At 35.9% G+C, this 23,472-nt stretch overlaps 1 protein-coding gene across 1 annotated transcript in view; it reads left to right on the forward strand.

Annotated features, from left to right (window-relative positions):
- Positions 1-23,472, forward strand: part of LOC122803178 (angiotensin-converting enzyme 2-like) — a 476,585-nt gene that overhangs the window by 45,148 nt on the left and 407,965 nt on the right. The window lies entirely within an intron of this gene.

A 23,472-nucleotide genomic window follows, 5' to 3' on the forward strand; every position in this document is an offset into this window, starting at 1 on the left:
GAGGTTAAAATAAAAGGCACTGAAAGTGTTGTATAGAGATCTGAATAGTTCCATATCAAGAGTAGATGCAATCACTCCACAGCAGATGCTATTTATTTGGCACTCCACTTATCGCTGGACCTCCTGGAGAACAAGAATAGCTATGTGAGGCTACTTTTCACTGACTTCAGTTCAGCTTTCAATAAAGCCATCCTACAAAATCTGATCACAAAGCTGGTTCAACAGGGCATCAGCACTCCACTATGCAAATGGATTCTGAACTTTCTTATATATAGACTCCAGAAAGTGTGCGTAGGCAAGACTACATCGGAAAGCATCATCCTGAACACTGGAGTCCCACAGAGATGTGTTCTAAGCCTCCTGCTTTTCACCATACTAACTCACAATTGTACTGCCAAGCACAGCTCAAACCATATCATCAAATTTGCAGATAATACTGCAGTGGTGGGCCTCATTAGGAATGATGATTAGAAAGCCTACAAAGGCAGGTGAATCAGTTCATAAGTTGGTGTTATAGCAATAATCTTGCACTAAATGTCAACAATACCAAAGAAGTAATTGTGGACTACAGGAAGAGCAACAGAGAGCACTCTCCACTCGTAATCAATGAAACAGTTGAGAGAGTAAAAAGCACAACATTTCTGGAGGTGCACATTGCACAAGACTTGATGTGGTCAGCCAACACAAATCCCATCATTATGAAGGTGCAACAACAACTTTGCTTCCTGCGAAGGTTGAGGAGAGCAAACCTATCATCAACAGCTCTCACAACCTTCTACAGGGCACTATTAATCGTATACTGACAAACAGCTTTACAGTATGTTATGGAGCACCAGTCCCTCCAGAGGGTAGTAGAAATAACTGAGAGGATTATCAGGAACTCACTACTATCCATACAGGACCTGCACATGTCCAGATGTCTCAGCAGGGCAAGGAAAATAACCAGGGATACCACTCATCCTACTTACAAGCTGTTCTCACATTTAACATCAGGAAGGCAGTTTCGATGCATATGCTGCAAAACCACAAGATTCAGAAAAAACTTCTTTCCACTGGCCATCGGGTTACTGAACTCTAGGAACAGTACCTTTCACAATGGAAATTAAGGCAGTAATACAACAATACTGAAAAGTCTCTATAGTGCGATATGTAACAAGATCTTACCTGCACCCAGACAGCAAAGTCAGCAGTAATCAAACAGAACTGTCTTATTGTGTAATATAAATGTAGCTCTTAAATCAATCACTTATGTGCAATTTTTCCAGTCAAAATAAGCTAATAACCTAGCAATGAGTGACAATCTGTTAAATGAGTACAATAATGCAAGTATGTATTATTGTTGTATTTGTCATCTGTGTCTGCAGAATTTTGTGTATTATAGTCATGTTAAATGTAGTCTATATATTATATGCACACTAAGTTTGAAGAAACATAATTTCGCTCGGTTCATACTTATGTGAATTGAAGTGACAATAAAGTTTACTTTGACTTTTGTATGTCATGTTATTTTAAATCAAACACAGAATGAGGTACCACTATAAAAAGATTTATACTTGAAAATGTATGAGCATTAGACATGATTTGTTATTAAGCTTTGAAACATTTGGATATGCAACGTCTAAAAATTCAATCCCATGGCAGTGGAAAAAGCTTCACTACTGTCGAACAGTTGTGCATAGCAAAAAAGAAAACAAAACACAAATCCTGATGAATTTAAAATAGCTTTTGCCATAGAACATCTGGGCTGAAAGCCTGGTGAAATTTGTTGACAAATTATAAAGTTCTTGTACTAAAATAATGAAAGGCACAAGTGGTAATAAACAAGGCAATGGTGGTGTTGAAAAAAAATGTTATTATGGAAGGAAAAAGATGCATGTTTCCAAAAAAGTGGTTCTGGACAACTAAATCTGATTACAAACAATACTGCAATACAGCAGAATGAGTGTGTTTTACATAAAGTTTTCCAGATAAGCAGAAGCAAATTGATGTTTTTAGTCATGTGTTACAACTCTACAAAGTGAAGTTAAAAAACTGAGAATGATGATTCTATTTCTAAATGTTCTAAGAGAGTTATGCTAAGTGAAAACAGTATAAGTGATGATTTGAGCTCTAAAGGTTATCAGAGAACTGTAATAAAAATGCTGAAAGGCAGACTTATAAAATTAGAGAAAGGATTTATAGAAAAGGTAATTAAGGCTTTTATGGAGTTGATAGTTGTACAACAAATGATAAACAAGACACTATATAACGAAAGACCAGGGCTTTGTCTGAGATTAGTAATTCAAGCCATTAAGGTCCTAAGAGGGTTGCTCTGGTTCTATGTTTAAAGCTAATGTTGAAGCTATGATGCTGGAACAAGCAGGGTTTTAAAAGATTCTGACCTCTTTTAAAGAAGGACACCAAATGCAAACATTTACAAACATAAATATAGCTAAAATGGAGACTTACAAAAGTTATAACCAGTTGGTACTTCTGTTAAATACAGAGAATAGTTAGTAAAATAGAATATATGCTCAGGCTGTAGATTGTATTTCATTACTGAAACTAAATGGAAATTCCTTAAGATTCCAAGAGCAGGATAAGTTATTTATTACACTTATTTCACTGAACTGCACTTCTGAAATGCTTATAATTGTGCTATACAGTTAATCTACTACATTTTGCACTGTTATAAAGCTTGTTTTATTGTTTCACTGCATTTATGTACTGTTTTATACTGTTTTAACTGTATTTTTCATTGCTAGATTCTGTTTCATTACTCTAATTGCATGTTTACTGAATTGCTTAACTGTAAACTGCTTTTTCATACTGAGAGTTGTATTTTCTGTTTGTGAGTACTCTATCCAAGATTTTCTGTGCATTTTTGATTTTTTGAGGTTTCTGTGTTCTACAGCTAGGAACTGTAATAGTGTGCATTACTATAATTGTCTGTTTACAGTTAAAAGCATTCTCTAGAGTCTGCTTGCTCCTTGATCTGTTTAAAACTTTCATTTAGTAGCTAAAGCTAGGAACTGTAATTTTACTCACCCACCCTTCCTAGTGTGGTGTTCTTATACTTGGTGGCTTTGCAGTTGCCCTCCCATACTGTATATTTGATCTGTGACACTCCTCCCAGTCTAGTGTCATTAGTTCATTCAATCTAAGAGAACATTTGTGAAGGCCAACCCACTCAGATTCTTAACATTGAATTAACTTCTGTTCCAGCTTTCTCCATTTCCACTTTTACTGAAAAAAAATTCTAAGCTTGTTTCCCCCCTTTCCTGTGGCAGGTCTTGTCCAGATATGGATTTGCTGTGTCCAGGACTGTTTGTGAGCTCCTGAGCCCCCCCCCCACTTAACTAGGGTTAAACTATTCCTGGCGCCATAAAGTCTGCTCTTCAAATTTCCCCTTGCAACTAGCCAGCTTTTTAGTTTTAGCACTCATATCTGTTTCTTTGAGCTCAGCACTTGTTCAGAACTCATTGTAAGCACTAAATAAGTTACAAATTACTATAGCACTCAACTTTCCTCACTTGTCTAGAGGAAAACATTAATTTCATCCTGTAGCTGTTGTACCTTCCCTACCCCTCTGTTCATTCTGCCTGCACAGCAATTTGCACGGGTTTCTTTCTTGAGTGACCCCCCCCCCACCTTGGATTCACTGCATAAAACAATTTCTACCTTCTCCACTGAAGCTGGCTATCTTAACTAAGTAAAACCTCTGGGAAGCTAGAACCTGACTCCCTCCAGCTTTTCAATTGTAATAGGTGAACTACAATTTAGTTTTTGTAAACTGTTGAAGCTTAATGGTGTATGCACAACAATAGTGAAGGGATCTAGCCAATTGCCACTAGATTGGGCTATACTACTTTGAATCAGCCTTACACTCACACAGTGTTCCAGTTCCAAGCATTTACTTTTTAATTTGGTAAAGTAATTTTGCTCCCTCTTTATTGACTACATTTGCTAGTTGACCCCTAAGATCCAATTAAAATTAGCCTGAAAATTGGTGTAAAATTAAAAAGAATAAAACAAATTAAAGTACCACCAAAAACATTGCTTATATACAATCATACAAACCAAACCAAAAGCCCAAGGTAACTCTCAGAATCAGTGTTAGCACCGCTCCGCTCGCCCTTACTGTGCTCGGCTCGCTCCGCTCCCCTCCCTGCCCCCAAATTCCACCCGCTCCCACTAGTGCTAAATTTAAACCAGACTTTGCCACTCCCTTGCCACTCCCCTCCTGCTAAGTACCAATCAGCACCTCACACATCATTGAGCAACCCTGACCCTTAACCCATTTCCTTCTCTCTCATTCTTCCACACCCTGTTAGCACAGTCAGCCATCAAATTTGGCCTGCCCCCGTATCAAAACACAAACAAGCAAAAAAAAACCCTAATTACTCAAATGCCTATGCTGTTTCTATTTTACCATCTCACTACCTATGAACAAACACTTGACCATGGTATTCACTACGCAAATGGTCAAACAGACACCCATGACTTCACACATAACACCAAACACTTTACCTTCCCCAGCACACCAAATATACCACCCTCTATAAAATACCACCACTGTACAGCCACAAAACATAATCCTGAAGACAAAGACTATATAAAGCTTATAATAAAACTCCTAAAGCTCAGAATATCCTGTCACTATAACCTTATAACACATGGAGACATTCATCCCAACCCTGGCCCACCCTCACCCAATAACCTCTACTCCCCTACCACAAACCCCACAGTCAAGCTACCCATGAATACTCCTACTAGTTCCCTCCTAGAATGTCACCTAAATATTAGAAGTATTTACAATAAGATTCCCAACCTACACGCCCTCCTAGCAACCCACTCCCCGGACATTATGTGTCTTACGGAAACCTGGCTAAAACCCAGTACTACTGACAATCAGATACTACCTCCAGGATACAATATTCACTGTTTAGACTGTGCTACAAGGAAAGGAAGTGGGATAGCAGTCCTTTACAAAAATTCTCTAACCGTTAATAGAGACACCATTCAACCTCCCCAATTCAATAACGTGGAACTCCACATAACCAAGCTACAGATTAACCAAAACAAACACTTGAACATTGTCTGTGCATACATTCCACCAGGCAACAACCTAAATACCCTAGAAGATCTCCTTTACTGGTTATCCACTACCTATTCCCAAGAAACCATAGTTATTGGTGATTTTAACACTGACTGGCACCCCTACTCCTCCGACCCGCCCTCACTCATATAAACTTATATGGGTTTATACAGACCATAACCTCTCCCACTAAAATAAACAAACTAACCACCAAGGAAAGTATCTTAGACTGGATTCTAGTTAATAACCAACCCCAGCTGTACACAGCTGGTACTCGCCCTGATGACCTCAGCAACCATTGTCTAACCTATATCATAAAACATAAGGCAGGAACCCCTCACCAGCCCAAATATAAAACATTTAGAAACAGGAAAAACTTTGATGCTGTTATATTCCAAAATGAATTAAAAGCAGTTGACTGGTCAAAACTAAAACATCTAACATTAGAGGAGGCCATAGATCACTTTAACACTAAATTCCTAAGTATCCTTGATTCCCATGCTCCAGCACATACAATAAAACCTAGATCAAATACAGCACCATGGCTCACAAAAGATACCAAAGCAAAAATCAAAACTAGAAACAGAGCCTGAGCCAGCTGGAGAACAACCAAAGCCCCACTTGACCATCTAAAATATCATCAACTAAGGAATGATACAAAAAAAAATCTATTTTACTGGATAAAAAAGCTTCTACCAAAATCTCCTACAAAAACACCACAACAACCCTTAAAAGTACTGGGCAGGCTTAAATCAACTACTTTGTCTAGGTCACTCCACCACCCCAACCCCGGCTATCTACACCCATAGTTCCCCAGAGACTATAGCTAGCGCCTTTAATAACTTTTTCACTGAAACAATCCAATCCCTAGCAAATCAACTAACCCCCTCTAACTTAAACCACATGCCTAATCTACATAATAATCACCCAGAATTTAGCTTACAACCAATATCCACTAGTTTTATCAAAACACTTCTAAAAAAACTAAAACCTACCACCCTCACTGCTGACCTCCTCCCTGCAGAGTACCTACAAATAGCTGCAAATGCCATTGCATATCCCATATCTATCCTCATCAACAGAACCTTATCCGAAAATGCTATCCCCTCCCTCTGGAAAATATCTCATGTCATCCCACGCCATAAAGGTGGTAGCTCCTCAGACATATCCAACTATAGACCCATTGCCATTCTTTCCCCACTAGCCAAAATAATGGAGAAATGTGTACACAAGCAACTAATGCAATACCTTTCACAGAATAACTTACTATCCGACTCCCAGCATGGTTTCAGGCCATACCACAGCACCACCTCACCCCTCCTTTCCTTTACTACTGCCATAAACCAAAACAGGAATGACAATAAGCTAACCTCTGCCCTCTTTCTTGACCTATCAAAAGCCTTTGATATGGTCAACTATGAGCTTCTCATTCTTTCACTAAAATCTATTTCCCTCAACAAGCCTGCTATCCAGTAGTTCCAGTCCTACCTGACTGGTAGACAGCAGGCAGTACTATGGCAGGGCAAACTCTCCAGCCAGTTGCCTCTCACACTTGGTGTCCCTCAAGGGTCCATACTAGGTCCACTACTCTTCTCTATTTTTATCAAAAACCTCCACATTGCTGTCCCTAAAGCCACCTGCATTCAATACACAGATGATTCCACTCTCATCTGCTCAGCCACCTCCCCATCTGACTTGCAATACATTTAAAACTATTGAAAACTGGCTCACCAACCAACGCCTACTTCTGAACCCCAATAAAACTAGACTTCTACTCTTCTCTCCCACTAGTAGATCCACCACACTTTCATTCTCTGTCACATCTAACAATGGTACCAATATTTCCCCAGATAATCACACCAAACTGCTAGCAGTTATCTTAGACAATAATCTCAAATTTGACCTACAGGTGAATAAAACCATACAGACCATAAATAAGAAGCTTGGATCACTGTATAGAAACAAGACATTTTGAACCCCACTGGCTAGGACTGCAATCGCCCGATCACACCTATTCTCTACTCTTTTATATGTCTCGCCTGTACTCTCAGACTTCAACAAATCCGAACTAGGTAAACTGTCCCATAGCTACAATCATATCGCCAGATTTGCCACTTGCTCCACCTATAGATCCCACCACTGCCAGAACCTTAAACAACTAGAGTGGCTAGAACTGCCCAGCTTTATTCAATTCAATCAACTCTTAATAGCGCACAAAAGTTTGTACCACCCTGAGGATACCCCTTCCCTTAAAAATATTATTAAGCCATATAGCAACCTAAGATCTCTATGGTCAGCTGATAAACTACTGGTCCAAACCCACAAAGCTAATACTCTGCTGGTGAATCCCTGTTTGCCTACTTCATTGGCAAAACCTGAAATTCATTGCCAAACTATACAACCCTACAATCCTCCAAAAGTCTCTTAAAAAAAAACCTCAAACAGTATCTCAAATTGAATTGGCGATGCCCATGTTCCAACCTTGATTAAGTTATAAACTAAAAGTATATTCTGCAATTATCATAACTTGTAACTACATCACCAAGCTTTGCTTCCAATCTGATGTCTCTTACTTTTAATTGTCTGTCCATGAGAATTGTGAGTCCCTACAAGGGAGCACTACTAATGCATTGTATATAATCACTTTGTTTTTATAACTGTTTGCTAACTTCTGTGTAATCTATGTAAGTTTGTCTATATGGAGCTTTTCACCCCGGGCCTCTGCTGAAAATGGACATGTATCCAGACTATCACAGTAAACAAATGTAAAATAAAATAAATAAATAAACAATAAAATAAAACAGTTTTGGTACTTAATAAATAAGCACCTATTCAGGCATGTCTAAAGGTCAGCTCCTGGTGTTTTCTCCTGTCTACCTGATGAATCTGGGCATCTTGGGACAATGCAGCAATTGCCTCATGTACACAGACAACCCTCTCCTCCTACCACCCAACACTATGACCTGTGAGAGATGCACTTATATAGCCAAACTGGAAGCAAATCTCTCTTCACCGAAGACTGGACTAGACAGTCAAGAGGAGAAGGTAAACACTTGCACCTCACGGCACTCATCACATAGTCTTTCAAAACCTACACCACCGGGGGGGGGGGGCATGGCTAGGATGCTGAACTGATAGCTGCACTTCATTTCAGCTCTCTTATCTCATTGCTATTCGTGACAGGAATTTTACAAAAAAATATTTAATTTGAAGAAATATCTACTACTAACTTATTTTTAACAACTCCGAGCATCTACATGAAAACTTTCATTGTCAGAACTTGAACAATTCCTGTCAAATTAATTACTGGGAAATCAACACCAATATCAGCTTTACAACATGAGTCATCTTAGGAATTCAGCCCAAGACTCTTCTCTCAGAAAAGATCTACAATCTCTTATAACAAATATACAGGAACTCACAATTAAAATTGACAAGATGGACGATAAAATAGATACTTTTAAAGAAAAGTCCTCACAACAAGTAGAACAACTTCAGGAAATGTTTACTCAGCAGAAAGGACAGATATCACTTATTGAACAGTCACTAAATGAGATTGACACCAGAGTCCAAATAGAAGAACAACAAACTGAATTCTTACTACAACAGAACACATATTTACTAGAAAAGACTGATGATATGGAAAATCGAACAAGAAGAAATAATATCCGAATATATGGTCTACCGGAAAAATCTGAAGGGGACAATATGATAAACTTTCTTACCACCTGGATACCAAATGTAGTGAAATTACCTGAAGCTCTTTCATATGGTATAGAATGTGCGCATAGATCACTAGCAGCTCCTGGAAATACTTCTTCTCCAATTAAGAACAAGCCGAGAGCCATAATTGTGAGACTTTTTTCTACTCAAGATAAAGATCTTATATTAAGAAATGCTTGGGCAAATTCTCCCATCAAATACAATGATACATTAATTAGATTTGACGATGATTACTCTATAAAGGTGGTTTCTAAAAGAAAAGAATTTCTACCAATAATAAAAGCCTTGAAGAAGAAGCAATTGAAAACCCATCTTTTATTTACAGCAAGACTGAGAATTTTCCTACAAAATGGAATAAAAGTCTTTGAAACAGTAGATTCAGCAATAAAATACCTTACCAACAATAACATCCTAACACAAGAATAATCTGTGGACTGGGCAATTAGTACTCCCAAGAGAAATGCTGAAGTAAATAACTGGAAGACTGTTGAACAAATGAAAAAAAAACTAAATGACAAATACTCATGTTTTATATTCTGTAAAAGTTTAAATAATAATACAAACAACAAAAGAAAAGTTATTTTTGTCTTCAAGTCAGTCTGAAACAGGTACTATTTTCAATTATACTTTAAATGTTAAAGTTAATATAAATTCAAGTACATTTAACTCAATCACTCAAATATATTAAGCACAATTTAAACATTACTTCATTTTTGATTATTCATCCATCTATTATATTCATTTTCTTAAACAGATTAATCAACACATAAAGTTCTCAACATTTTTATTTTTGTTTTCTTCTCTTTTTTTGTTTCTTTTTTCTTTTCTTTCTTACATATAAAGTCTTCATTAACTGATAATGTTTTGTTTAGTTCATGGTTGTATTCCTTAATAGATATAGTAAGACCTGTTGTAAACTTTGTTATCAGTTATATCTCTGACTACATATCTTTCTAAGAGACAAAAGTGTTCTTGTTTGGGTAAACATCAGAGCTGGGCGGGAATGTGTCGTGATTGATGCAAAGTGTTTCAGTCTGGAATTATCATAAGACTAGTTTAAATAGTCTTAAAACTGTTTTGTTTTAATTCATTTGCCTATGTTAATGTAGAGTAGTGCAGAATTTACTTTGTGTAGTATTTTATGGATTTAAGCCGAATGTGCTGTGGTTCTGGACATCCGGAGTTGAGTGAGAGTTCTACTGAAATTTAAATATCCTGTTATGCTCTGCCCTATGATAATATATATCATAACATGCTTCAAATGCATTTTTTATAATGTGAACTGTATAGAACAGACCAGAGCAGTCGCGTGAACAGTAGATGATCTTGCCAGAACAAAAAAAAAAAAAAAAAAAAAAAAAAGGGAAAAACAAATACCCTTTCCCACTTGGTTCTCGAGACAGCCTTACAGTCACGAATAGTATTAGAAACACAAGCTCCTTATTTTGTTGACGTTTTTGCTTATGTGCATCATCCCCTGGCTCTATCTAATTGATGCTCAACCAGGAAACATGCTTGTTTCACTTTTAAAGTTACATGACCATTATTCATACACCTCCATCCACAAGACATTCCTCGGTGCTTTTCCATTGTCGGGACAACGGTTTAGTTGTGGCGCTGGAAATTGTCAGGAGCTGCATTGCTATTCTGTATTTTCATGTTAATAAGTACTTTCTGTCTTATTTTACCAACACAGGGATATATACATTAGTCTGAATTGTCTGACATCATGCGGTTGTGGTTGGGGTGCTCGCACAGCTGCTTTGCGTTTTGAATCGGAAAGCAGCTGTTATCTATCAATGCAGTTTTAAATGGTGCTAGTAAATAAATATTAATAATAAATGTATGTTTTACTTTATCAATACAATAAAATAGTTACACTGATCTGGCATTTTGCAGCTCCGATCGGAATCCTGGCACAGCTGTTAGACCAGATGAGCTTTAAGTTTTGAATTGAAAAGTACCAACTACTGTTATAAAAGGGTTGCCGTGTTCTCCAGAAAAAAGAAATGTATGGTAGTTAAACAAGTGATTCACCTTCTCGTAGACATGTATATACTTATAGAAGAAATGTAAATAAAATTATATTACAACTACCTGAAAAGTAAAATAATGATAGCTGCATTACTATTTGAATTGGAAAACAGCTGTTAGTTTCGAATTTATTTTTTATAAAGTAGCAGCAACTGCATTGAAAGGGTTAAACTAAAAAGACACACTTTTTCCACGTGTATTAACTATGATGAATTAGCTTACAGTATACAATTTAACATATTAAATAAGCGTCTGTGCGATGATTTCTACCACCAGTAGCTGCTTTTGGGGTGTTGCCCTGGTAGCGGAAAAGTACCCATTCCTCTTTCTGTATATTGAATCACTTTTCATATATCTACACAGACACGCACTCACACATAGAACCATGCATTCTTAAATATATACACTACAATACACTAATGGGTTTTACTAAAGCAAATTAGTAAGTCTAAGCCCCAAAAATTAATTACAGCAGTGAAAAGCAGAAGTTAACATATATATATATATATATATATATATATATATATATATATATATATATATATATACATCATATGAAACATAAAGGAGTTGTACAAAGAGTTATAAAGAAGGTTAATACCCCGCTTCCATAAGAAATCATTATTCTTCCCCTAGGACAGAAAAGGGCAGTTTTTTCAGCACACTCTTAAATTCACTTAACTGTAATAAGAAGATTTAAGTACATTAATATTTAAATTTAATTATATATAAAATTGAATATGGATTTGTTTGATCTGTTACATTGTAACTAATGGATCTCAGTGGAAGTTTTACAGCTTGAGAAAGGAAGTTTTGTAATACAAAACTTTAAATAGCAATAAACCAAGCAAAACAACTGCCCTTTGTTCACCAAGTAGTAGTAACTCTGTCCTGTTTCATAGAACATGATGTTTGAGCTGAAAACCAGCACCCCATGTCCACACCATATTTTTCAGCTATTCTCCTACCCCCCTAGACTGACTTAAATTGATATTGTTAGATCCTGTTGTGGACCATAGGGACATTTTGGGGTTTTGCTGTCTTTACATTTGTCGAGGATTTCTTTATACATTAAACATACTCTCCTTACCTAATGGTGATGTGGTTAAATCCAAAAGATGAAAGTATAATGGGGGCATTGCAGGCTTTTGTTCCGGGCTTATTCCATCTCAGCCTCACTAATTCTTCCATAAAGCTGACTAACTCATACCCTTGCTATCATTCCTCTTCCTCCAGTTTTGGGACATTACTTAAACCTTGCTTAATTTATTTTGTAGTCAGAGACCCATTTTTTTTTCAGCATTAATCAGATAGGATAATAAATTGCACTTTTAATGTTATAATCCTGTTGTCATTACAGTAGTTTTAATCAATTTATCTGTCAATTGTTCAAATTTTCACAGAGTGCATAATTCTATATATTTTTTCTTAATAATATTGTTGAACATGAGAAAATGTTTATTAATACTCTAAACTATTTTGAAATGATATTACCTTAGTCTAAATGTTTTGTACTTTTTTGAAACCTGATTAGAAACAAGTATTACTGAATTACAATAATATAAAGAGAAAAGAATATACTTATATATTTTAGCTGATTATATTATTTTCATATATTATTTAAGTGTCTTTATTTAAAACTAAGAGGATAAGAGAAACTGATCCAAACATTATTTGTGAGGGTAGAAAGTTTGTTTGGTTAGATTCACTAACCAAACAAAGAGGTATATTACCTCATAGTGATAGGGAATGGTTTTTAAGGTTAAGAATTACAAGTTCAGAAGTTCTTTTGTTTTTAATTATCACTTTGGTGTCAGTCAGAAACATGCAAAAACTATACAGTAAAGACATTTTTAAATTCTTTATCCAAGATAGAACTATAAATAAACAATATTTACATAAAATCACATATAAAACAAACTCAAAACTAGGAAATGAAATGTTTATCCATAAATGTTAATGGCCTGAATGATAGTAATAAAAGGAGAAGCCTATTCAAATATATAAACTTACATAAACCACAAGTAGTCTTCTTACAAGAGACACACTTATTAGATAGAGATATAAACAACTTAAATATCAATAATTACACAGTATTAATAACTTCTCAATAAAATACAAAAAAAAAAAAAAAAAAAAAGAGGAGTAGCTATACTACTTCGCAACACAACTATAACACCTAAAATAATTACTACTCATCAAGATACATCAGGTATGTTTTGTCTAGCTTCAATAGAGTTAAATAAGATAATTTATACTTTAGTAAAGCTATATTGGATTCTAGGACTAGGATTAAGAACAGTTAAACAGCACTTTGAAGAGATAATTCATCTAACTAAGGGTAGCCTGATATTGGCAGGAGACTTCAACTGTATAATAAATGAAAAAGATACAGATTCTAAATTTAAAAGAAGAAATCAGCCTATCTCCAAGGTGCTTTTAAAATTTATAGACACAGTATATTTAAAAGATATAAATGAATTTGCAGAACCAGACTCACTAATGTTTTCATTTTATTCTCATAGATAAATAACTCTAGAATAGATAGAATATATGTTGCCAATGACCTAATAACAAAAATTGGCAAAGTCAAAATTATAAATTGTCCCTTACTGATCATAATGCCATAGTCTTTGAGATAGAGCTTACACCTTTTCTTTCAAATCCCATCACTAGGATACCTTCCTATATCACAAAATTGACAGAATTTAAAGAATTTTTTGAAGAAACAATCAAAAACTTTCTAGAAATAAACTACATAAGGGATATTTCAGAAATATATGTCTGGGAGTCATTAAAAGTAGTTACATATGGAAAAATACTATCCTGGTACATAAATAAAAGGAAGTCATGGAATAAAGATATGCCAGACTTACAAAACAAAGCAGATAAATTGAAACTGGAAATACAAAAAGGCAATACTACTCTAATTCAAGAACTTACACAGATCAATAAGAAGTATGCAGAATTGTTACATCATAACATTATGATTAACTTAGAAAAGATAAAAAAAACCTCATATTCTACTAATCCAGCACACCCGAGACACTTAACTAATAGAACAAAAAAAAATCAAATCTAAACAAATAAAATAAATATTTATTCCTAATACTAACAAAAGAGTTACAGATCTAAATGATATTTTAGAAGCATTCAGACTTCAATATAACTTTGATAATTCCCGAAACACACTAAATATACCTACCAAGGATATAAAAAAATACTTAGAAAATAATATTCATATTAAACTAACACAAGAACAAATCGACATTATAAACAAGCCAATCAATATGACAGAATTAAAATCTCAAATTAAAAAGCTCAAGACAAATAAAGCACCTGGCCCAGACAATATGTTACCAGAAATGTAAAAATTAATACCCAATCAAGCCATATCCTTACTATTAAAAATATATGCCATAGTCAAAAAAGACTTGAACATTCCACCCTCTTGGAAATATTCATTGATATCCCCAATTATCAAACCAGATAAAGATGAGTAACAGTGCTCTTCATATAGGCCAATATCATTACTCAATATAGACTATAAGATGTTTATGGCTATATATACAGATAGGATCAAACACTTTCTTCCTTTCTTAATTCACAAAGATCAAACAGGTTTTATTAAAGGAAGAAACACTTCAGATAATATTAAAAGAATACTAACATTAATTGACTATAGCAAACATAGAGTCCTAGATTTAAATGTAATTTCATTAGATATTAATAAAGCTTTTGATTCTATTAACTGGAGCTTTCTTTCACTAGTTTTAAAAGAATATAATTTTCCTTCTAATTTTAATAACCTTATTCAAATACTATATGAAAAATCTACTGCATATGTTAAACTAGGATCACATAGATCAGGCCCAATAACAATCAAAAAGGGAACTAAACAAGGTTGCCCTTTATCGCCATTGCTATTTGCATTACTCATAGAACCCTTTGCAAATCAAATCAGATCAAACAATAACAAAAAGGGCATATGTATTAATAAAACATTAAACCTTAAAATCCAACTCTTTGCTGATGACATACTTTTAACTCTCTCAGATGCCAATAAGTCTTTGAATGCTCTATTTAACTCCATGAATAAATTTCAAAATATTTTCAGGCCTAAAATTGAATGAAAACAAAACCAAATTTATGCCCTGTAATTGTAAAAAAAAAATATAAGCAAAAGATTTTCCAAATATATAGTAACAGAAAATAAATCATTATACTTGTGAATAAATCTACTCAATGAATTAACAGATTCTCTAATATTTAACTATAATAAAATACTAGACAAAATAGAAGAAACAATCGGTTATTGGAATAAATACATCTTTTCAACAGCAGACAGATTATATCTTATTAAAGCAATCATATTTCCCAAAATATTATTCTTAATACAAAACTTTTCATTGCCACCTCCCAAATATATTATTCAAAGATACAATAAACTAATTTAAAATTTTCTATGGTTTCCAAATAAACCCTGTATAGCCTTAAATAAGCATTTACCAGATTGGGAAGATGGAATTAATTTACCAGATATTGATTTATATATTACCTCCTCTGTTATTAAAAATATAACACTATGGTTAAATAATTCATACACACCTATATGGAAACAAGCGCATGAACAGATTTACATATAATTTAATTACAATCATATACAAGACAATTTAACTGTAATATCATCACTCCTTATATGGATGTTAAAAGATTATTTTCTAGGGAAAAAGTATAATATCAATAAATTACCATCAAACTATATAGGCTCTACATTATCAGTGTTCAAAACATATATAAACAAAATACCAAATATTAATTCTTGGATTTTTCTTATTTTCCCCATAGCTTTTACACCCACTATTCTAGACACATCCCAAATTTCTGAAATGAATATACTTAAGAAAGAATCACTATTCTTTTGGCATCAACTTATAGAGAAAGGGAAAATATTAACAAATGAACAGATAACTTGCAAGTATAATATAAACAAAGACTACTGGTTACTTTTACAAAATCTAAGACATTTTCTTATAAATAAAGTAGAACAAATGCAACCCTCAGTTAGACATGAGGCTCCAAAATTTATTGAATACCTTATTATCATCACAAAACAACCTTATCAGGGTACAGGTTACTTATCTAACATCTATAAAATTGTTTAAAAAATGAACAATTATCATGAAAAATCATGCTGGGATTATTTTACTTTAATAAACAACCATCCTCCAATTGAAGAAGAAAAAATAAATATTCTAAAATCTTCCAAATTTTCTACATTATCAAAATACTGGCAATTATTCACTTGGAGATATCTACACAAAAGTTTCTATATACCACATAGGCTAGCCAAAATGTTTACTAGTGAAGATCAATGTTGGAGATGCCAAATCAAGATAAAAGCAGATTGGCAGCATGTTTTTTATGAATATATATGTCTCAATTTGTACTGGAAGTCTATTAACTATTTTTTCAGACTGTTTATAATGATAATTTTCAATTAACAAAGTCTATAATTTTATTCAATTCTCCAATTACAAACTGTGTACCAAAAAAAGGCACTAAAATCCTATGGTCACTATTGGCAATATCATGTAAAATCATAAATATACACTGGAAAAATGAGGCTTCTCCTACGTTCAAGGAAATTAAGAATTTAACATCAACAGTTGCTCACATGGCTATATTAACAATGAAGAACAGAACTAACAGACCTACTTCATACTATTACTCTTTGATGAAAGTATTGGAAATATTCGAAAAAATCGAAGAAGATATATCATCTTATGTTTCTGACTTTACATAATATAGCATTTTAATGTTATTTGCATAGACACCAATGTAAATAGTTATATAATGGTTTGAAGTAAGTAATGTTTTAGAATTGTAAATATGTTATCTATATTTCATGTAATGTTTCTTAATTCATCTTATTTTTAAAAAATAAAAAAAAAATTAGTGAAAAAAAAAAGAACCTACACCACCAAAACACACACACACAGAAGCAGAAAACACACACCTACATTTGCGGAGGCTCTCAGTAAAAATCTGCCCAAACAACCGAGATGTTCAAAGCAGAAAAGCAAGCAACCCCCCCCCAACACAACCCAAATGACACATAGTCCACATACTCAGTGTGTCACTCAACTATAGCCCATAAGGCATAACGTACCCAACACTCTAGGCATAGGTGACTCTATAGTCAGGCACACTGATGTTCCACTCACCAGGATAAACAAGGAAAAATTTACTGTCAGCTGCCTGTCAGGTGCCGGGATCCGCTACATAATGCACACACACAGGTCACTCCACAACAAGTACAAATATGACTCTGTCATTGTCCATGTTGGTGTGAATAACCTGAGACGTACCTCCCTGGACTACATGAAAAGAGACATGGAGGAGCTCTCCGATCTTGTAGCCAAGACAGGTATGACCCTAGCCTTGAGTAGCATCCTGCCATCACCCAGAATGATATCAAAGTACAAGGACAAAATGATTGACTTTAACAACTGGCTAAGCTTCTGTTTTCATTCTAAGGGAATCCAGTATCTGTCTACTTGGGAGGACATGATCGACAGACCACGCTGCTTTGCCAGAGATGGCCTGCACCTGTTGCTCTTGGGATTCTGGATACTGGCAAAGGTTCTTGCCACCCTTATAGTGCCTTTTTTAGGCAAGGTTTAAACGACAAATTCACCACCATAACAGGTACAAGCAAGCAAAATCTGAGGGTAATGCTACTCAATGCTAGAAGTCTAAACCTCAAAATGCACTCACTCGAGGCACTCCTTAAAAATGGAGTACATTGACATCTGTGCAGTGAGAGAGACCTGATTCAAAGCTCCAGAGAGCACCCCTGCATTACCAGGCTATAATTCATACCACACCTTTCGGCCACCAAACCCGGACCGAAACACTAAAGGTGGAGACATGTCCATATTCATTAAGGATATCCATACATCCAAGCTAGTTGCTCAGCATAATGTATCCGAGATTATCCAAGTTCAACTAACTCTGGGCAAAACTGCAATCCACATTGTAGCTTGCTACAGACCCCCCACAATGCCCCAGGATTCCCACTCCTCTTTTCTTGATACACTGGAAAATATTAAGGTACAAGCCAACACTCTAATAATGGGTGATTTCAACTACCCTACCATTAACTGGGAAAACTACCCGTGTACCAACTCTTCTGCTCAATGTTTTCTGGAAATCATCAATTCCAATGCCTTGGATCAACTTATCCACACTCCCACCAGGAGCAGCAATATCCTAGGCCTGGTCATCACCAACATGGGTGACTGGTGTTCCACACCGGAGGTCAGCTCCTCGTTGGTCAGATCCGACCACAAGCTAATCACCCTAGACATCCACACCCCGCTCCCACCCCCCATTAGGAAAACAACCGTAAAAAATTTCTCCAAAGCCAACTTCACGCTTCTTAAGACAGAAGTGGCAAACTTCAAGACACCCATGCAGATGGACAATAGAGGTATGATTGCTGAATCCTACACAAATGCACTTTATAAGCACTTACACGAGTGCATGGATCGTGCTATCCCTAACAAAACCAAGATGCTATCCTCCAAAAAAAGGAAGCCAATCTAGTGGTCTTCTGCCATAAACAAACTCTACAACAGAAGAAAGAAACTGTTGCAAAAAAGAGTAAAATCCCAACAGTGGAGGAACTCCCTGGTCAGCCTGAGTAAGAAGCTGAGATCCTTCATAAAATCTTCCAAAGCTAGTTATGAAAACAAAATCACCACTGATTCTAAAGACAACCACAAAGCATTCTATAGCTATGTCAAGAATTGCAATGGCAACACTCAGATCTGCTCTGAGTTACAGCACAATGATACTAAATATACAGAACCAACTGATATTGCCAACATCCTGGCAGATAGGTCCAGTGCTAACTTTACCCCCCTCTCACCTCCTAAAGGGCCCATCTTTATACCGGAAGAATGCAAAGTTCCTGTAATCACGGCAGCACAGGTAAAAACCTCACTCTCCAAAGCCAAGAACACAGCATCCATGGGACCTGACAACATCCCAGGCTGTCTTCTACATGAACTACAGAATGAACTGGCACCCCACCTAAGTACCATGTTCAGTCATAGCCTCACCTCAGGCTTTGTGTCCATTGAATGGTGGACCGTGACAGTTATCCCACTCCACAAAGGGGGGGGGCCACAACAGACCACGGGAACTAGAGCCGCATTAGCCTGATGAACCTGGTCTGCAAGGCCATAGAATGTCTCCTCATGGAACTCATAAACAAAGACATTGGAGATCTCCCAACTCTGGACCCCACACAGTTCGGGTTTGTAAAAGGCAGATCATGTCTTCTAAACCTGATAGACGTCTTTGAAGTAGTCACCAAAGCCATAGATAAGGGTAAGGTGGTTCACACAGCCTATCTAGATCTCGCCAAGGCATTCAACACCATCCCCCACTCTGGAATTATAGATAAACTCACTAAACTAGGTATAAATCCCTATGTCACAAGATGGGTTGCCAACTGGCTTACTGACAGAACCCACAGTGTGAAAGTAGCAGACTCCAAATCAGACTTCAGACCAGTGACAAGTGGGGTACCACAGGGTTCAGTCCTGGGTCCTCTCCTGTTTGGTATCTACTTATCTGAAGTAGAGGCTAACACAGGAGGTCTTTGGCTAACTAAATTTGCAGATGACTTCAAACTAGGAGCCATAATCGAAACTCCCAACAATGTGGACAGCCTACAAAAGGGCCTCACTGAGACAGATGCCTGGTGTCAAAGCCATGGTCTCAAGCTCAATGCCAAAAAGTGCATTGTTATCCCCTTTAGTAAAAACTCTGTACCCATGAACTACCACATAGGTGGTAGTCTACTTCACACCAAAAGTGTAATAAAAGACCTTGGGACACAAGTGGACAGTAGTCTCTCCTTTGATAATCACATTGCCACAGTGATCAGGAAATCCTTCTACGTGGCACACCTCATCACAAAAGGTTTCTCATCCAGAAAAAAAGAGGTCATTGTTCCCCTCTACTCATCACTCATTAGACCCATTACAGAGTACAATGACACTTTTGGTATGTACCTTACAAGACCTCTACAACAACTGGAAAGGCCACAAAAATACCTCTCAAAGAGGATTACTGGCCTCAAACAGATGCCTTACGCAGACCGACTCAAAAAACTCTAGCTTTACTCTGTCGCATATCGCCTACTCAGAGGCAATCTCTGCCTAACATACAAAGCTATGTCAAACCCAGAGCTGTTGGACATGCTCTACTTAAAGAAATCCCAATCCCTCCGAGCTACATGCTCTAGGGACCTAAACCTTTTCACCACAATAAACAGAACATGCTGGACGGATAGGTTCCTGTCCCAGAGACTTTCCATACTCTGGAACAGACTACCTATCTATGTCAAACAGAGCTCCTCATTAGCACTCTTCAAGAAAAATCTTGATGATTGGATGGGTAATAGGAAATTTGCCCCAGGGATCACTTCTATGGTTCTGCTTGACAGGGGCACAGGAAAATAATTTTCTTGGGTGGCGAAAGCCAGGGTATCTTTTTGGCTAGGCTTGTATAGGCCCTAGGGCCAATAGCCTAGTACCTACCTATGAACCTTTGAACCTATATGTTTTCTATAATGGAATTGATAGTAAAACTAGAAGAAATAGTTTTCAAATACAGAAATGAATTATACAAAATAAGATGGTATAATTTTTAAATACAGTAATGAATTATAAAAATAAATGATGGTGTATATACAAAGAGTTATATATAGTTTTTGGGCATCAAAGATGGTTAGTGTCTGTCTTTGACAAAATGAAATGATATCAAAGTAAAGCAGATCATGAAATTGCTGCTTTGCCCAAAACTCCAAACTGTCTGAAAATGTTGGAATAATGAAACATAACAGTTCCAATAAACAGATGTAACAAATGTAAACGAAGAAATGGTTGTGCTGACGTAAATAATTGATGCAACTATATCTGATTGTCAGTGATGTTTGGATTCTCTGAAGAAAGACAGAGAATGAAGCATCAAAGAAAGGCATGGTAAGGATGTAAAAATTCCAGAAACAGTTTGTGAGGAGCTGCAGAAAAGTCACACTGACAAATCAAAAGGAAGATGGCGCTGTCTCAGTAAAGTTAGAAAAGGTTAGGGAAGAGCAATGGTAGAAACTGATGTTACATGTTTTAGACTGAAAAGGAAAATTATTGCAAGATTTGCAAAGTGTGAATTATGCTATTCTTAACTTAATAATGAAGGATCACACTCAGCAAACAAAAAATGAGTTGCTAATGGCAGAACTCTGAGAAGAAAACTAGCATATGAGATTTATTTTGTGAGAGATGAAGCAACCATTTAGGTTACTATTTTAAAGCAAAAACAGGAGTGAAGACCTTAAGAGTTCTAAACATAGCAGCAGACATTGCACATCTTATTCCTGTACTGCACAAAAGTGCCATGAAAATGTGTTATCCGTGGTCTAGTGAATGATAATTTAAGAAGTCACTAATGTGCAGATGGGTCAGACAGCTCTATTACAGTAACACAAATCTGGCAAATGAGCAAAACTAATGCTTTTTGTATTTTTGGTGACTCCAGTGGGTTTTCTTTTTATTCTTTTTTGTATTTTAATAGTTTGGATAAAGGGATGTATAGAACAGACCATGAACTGAATGTTGGGCAGCATTGCCCTACCCTTTACATACTTTTGGTTTCTCACTGCAATGATAGGATCAATAGCTTTCATTTTATTTGAGTCAGACTCTTCTGTTTTTGTTTATGTAGTATCAGCCTAATTTCTATTCATTCTAATGGGTCTTTTGAAGATCTTTGCTCACTCTTGGACCACTTCAACTATCTTATCTCATCTGCGTGCCCAATGCATATGAGTAATACATTTACTCTGCATGCCTTCAGCAGGCTCCGAAAATGCACTTTTGTGAAACAGAAATAAAAGTAGTAAAAAACATCAGAAAAGGGCTGTTGGTGAGATTGCGGCACAGCGGGGATAAGGGAATATTCTCTTTTCCCCACTGTACTGCAATCTTGGAGTGAGAATATAAAAGTAGGGGGGTGTGTGGGGCACAGACCTCCACATGGGGGGTGCAGGGGGGCTTGTCTCCCCTGCATAAATGTGATTAATGTTGTTTTTTTTAAGTTTGTCATTTTTTTTATTTTTTTATTAATGTTTCGCGAAAGTGCATTTTTAGGGAAAAGCACTTCCACAAAGCTGTGTGCAAGCGTTTGTGTTTCGGTAAATAGTGATTGCAGTGAATAGTCCTAGATTCATATATTTGGCTAAAAATGTTTGTAAAAAAGAACTGCTAACCATAACATGAAAACACATAATGTTACACATCAGTAAAGATCTTGGTTAAAATTAACTGATTTACTAGATAAGTATTAATGGTTTGGTTTATTTTATTGCATTTTGTTATGGACCTTAGTAAATAGTTATGACTTTGTTATGTTTCTTGTTATATACATTTGTACATATTTGTTTTAATAAAGTATAACAAACAAGTTTTTTTTTCAAAAATAATTATTTGAGTTTATGATTTTGATTTGTACCTTTTAATACACTTTCACTTTGTTAAAATGGAGACTGTGTGCTACTCTTGGATTTTTATACATATTTTATCATTGAGTCAGTCCTGGAAATCCAGTTAATTTAGAAACTTCATGGCCAGCCTCCAGATCTTTGCAAGCTGCTCAGACACTATTTCCAGTAAAGTCACAATAAAGTTATAAGAAGGGCACGGTCTGTCTAGAGAGACATGCAATTATTTATATGTATTCTTCTTTGGCCCATAACTCTCCTGCTCATATCAGGCCACTCTTGTACATTTTCCTATGTTGCAATAATGCAGACTCACTGTTTTATTTTTCTGAAATGCCTAGCTGATCTATTAACTTAAGTATTATGTTGGTCCTTATGTACACAGTACCTCTGCTTCTTTTAGGTACTTAAACTACTTGTGTGATGTTCATTTCTCTATGTGCACCATGCAGCACTCCCCAAACAATTGCCCCTCACATCCTTCCCCCTGAGATTGGTTCACTGTTTCCCAAGATACTAGGCTCACCAGTAATAGACAGAAATGAAATCTCTGGTTTCAGAGTCAGCACGCTACAAGGACTTTTACCTGGGTGCAGATGGTTTAGGAATGCAAATATTTCTTCTTCAGTATGCCCTCCATAATTCTCAGAAGAAACAAGACTATTTCTGCAGTAAAAGTTATACCCACTGTATCTGTTTAGAAAATGAGTTATATTTTCTGAAGCTGAGTTTGCTATGCCTTCTTTTACTGCAACATTGCTGAGGCCATCCTGTAACTGAAAAGATCTCCCAAAGTCAGATGTCCACACAGTTTATAATGTACATATTTTTATACTTTATTAAGAAAGCGTTTTTGACTTGTTACTTCATGTTATTAAGTAAACTATGCTAAATCGATGTGCACAGTATATATTTTAATGTATTAAGACAGAGCATCTGACTTGCTAGATCTGTAAGTCTGGCTCCATGTGTATAATTGTTTCACAGCTTTTAAATCTCTTCTTATCTGTGTGTCCTATACACTTACTGTGAATGTTACTTAGCCTCTGTGTCATGGCTGAAA

The sequence above is a fragment of the Protopterus annectens genome, chromosome 5.part1, assembly GCF_019279795.1.
Source record: "Protopterus annectens isolate FY-2018-M chromosome 5.part1, PAN1.0, whole genome shotgun sequence".
In the NCBI taxonomy this organism is placed as follows: Eukaryota; Metazoa; Chordata; order Ceratodontiformes; family Protopteridae; genus Protopterus; species Protopterus annectens.